The following is a 2,361-nucleotide window of genomic DNA, read 5'->3' on the forward strand; positions in this document are numbered from 1 at the left end:
GTTTATAGATTCATATCAACCACAATTTCAGAACCAAAATGTCTCTTCGAAATTAAATCCGAAACAGTGCGAAATCTCGGTTTCTAAAACAACCTTAACGACAGAACCAGATAATTACGCGCATTTTATTTCCGCGGATCGGATATTAACAAGCGGAAATTGTAAAACTCTAAAGGCTCTCGGACTCCTAGAGGAGACCGTATTAATCACCGAAGACCTAAACCCAGGGCGCGTAATTGTAACCATTAACAACGAAGGAAAGGTTTTTAGCATCGTGGGAACCAGAAATTTCTTCCACGAAATGGGAATTTCGGAACTGTCGTATTCACTTTCTGCTCTCAAAGAATCAATGAAAATCGAGAAAGTAACTTCAATTCGTATAGCTACACATGGCGAAATTCTCCATCACTTCGATCACAACACTCTCCAGAAACTTTTAACCGAAACCTTTTGGGAACAGCCCGTAAAGATTACAATATGTACTGGCGAAATTCAGGAACCCCCAAAAGATAAACGGGAAAGCATTATTCGACATTATCACGAAAGTCTTATAGGAGGACACAAAGGAGTTACGAAGACCTATCGACGGATTCGAAGTTTATTCGACTGGCCAAAAATGCGACGAGACGTAGAAGATTTCATACGACACTGTACCAGTTGCCAGGAACAGAAACTTGTACGCATTAAAACTCGAGAACCGATGCTTATTACCGACACCCCTGCAAAACCCTTTGACAAAATTGCATTGGACACGGTAGGGCCGCTTCCGGTAACACCTAGTGGAAATCGTCATATATTAACGATTCAATGCCAACTTTCAAAATTCTGCATGGCTATTCCGTTACCTGATATACGAGCGCTCACAGTTGCTGACGCTATTTCGCGATATTTTATTACCGTCTTCGGCGCACCGCGAGCGATACTCACAGACCGCGGTAGAACATTTATTAATAACATAATGCAAGGAATCGCAAAAGTATTTCGTATTAATCACGTAACCACCTCTGGTTATCGTCCGCAAACGAATGGCTCTCTCGAAAGAAGTCACATCGTCCTAATAGAATATTTAAAACATTATTTAGAAAAATATGAGGATTGGGATCTTTATATACCCTTCGCGACATATTCATATAACACATCGGTACACGAAGCAACAAACTTTACTCCGTACGAGGTAGTTTTCGGTCAATTAGCTAGAGACCCCTTCACCCCGATGTCTCGCGAAGAGCTCCTAACATATCCCATATACGTTCAAAATCTAGTAGAACGATTGGACGAAATTCACAATTTAACTAGGCGAAATGTAGACAACAGCAAAGCTCGATCAAAATTAAATTATGATCGGAAGAGCAACCAAGTAACTTTTTCACCGAATGACCTTGTCTACGTATTAAAGGAACCTCGTCTATCAAAATTCGATCAACATTACGAGGGTCCTTACAGAATTTGCGAAATTTCAGAACAAAATAATGCGATTTTATTGGCAGGAAACGGTAAGAAAATTGCGAAACACTTGGACAAGCTGAAACATGCTTACGTTAGGTTGAAACCTCCTTGACGACTCTAGTCGCGAAGGACGGTCACTCAACTCAGAAAGTTAGCAAAATTGCAACGGTCAGCGTGGTTTGTTCAATGATCGACGCTGCTAAACATCCTTTCCAATTTCCTAACAAAATTCCTCACTCTCTGTCCTATGTAATTAACTATACTAGGTTCACAGATTTCTATATGTTCTCTTCATCGAATGTTGTCACTACACACTGCCAAGTCAGAATTCCAGGAACTACACAAAGAACACGAAATTTGATATTTGTAACCATCGTATCAATCCTGACCGTATCAACCTTCGAAGACCGGAGGTACCACGGCCCGCAATCACTAGCGGAGAGGATTGTGCAGTCAAGAAACTGAAAACCATTCGTCAGGCGGAGATGCGTGTCAACGAACAGGGCACCCTTGTATACAACAGCACGGAGGACACGGTCAAGTGTGACTATTACATAAACCTAGGAGAACCATACAAGAGCTGAGAATACCGCCAGATGTCGATGCACTGTCGGGCCATCAAGAATCGGGCCTACGACACGTCCTTGTGCATAGCATGCTGTACCCAGGTACTGCAGATCAACAACAGACTGTAGATGATGTGTACAAGCCTCACCAAGGATTTCTACCCACCGCCTTCTCAGTGATAATGGGACCTACACCCTCGCAAGACCAGAATCTCGCGCAATAACAGTACTGATGATATCATAAGAACATCCGGTCCTATCACCCATATTCAAATTTATTGTAACATTTAGTAAAAGCATTGTTAAATATTCATCTAATAGTTCATACCCACACATCGCATTACGATAT

This window comes from Dufourea novaeangliae, unplaced genomic scaffold, assembly GCF_001272555.1.
Source record: "Dufourea novaeangliae isolate 0120121106 unplaced genomic scaffold, ASM127255v1 scaffold464, whole genome shotgun sequence".
In the NCBI taxonomy this organism is placed as follows: domain Eukaryota; kingdom Metazoa; phylum Arthropoda; class Insecta; order Hymenoptera; family Halictidae; genus Dufourea; species Dufourea novaeangliae.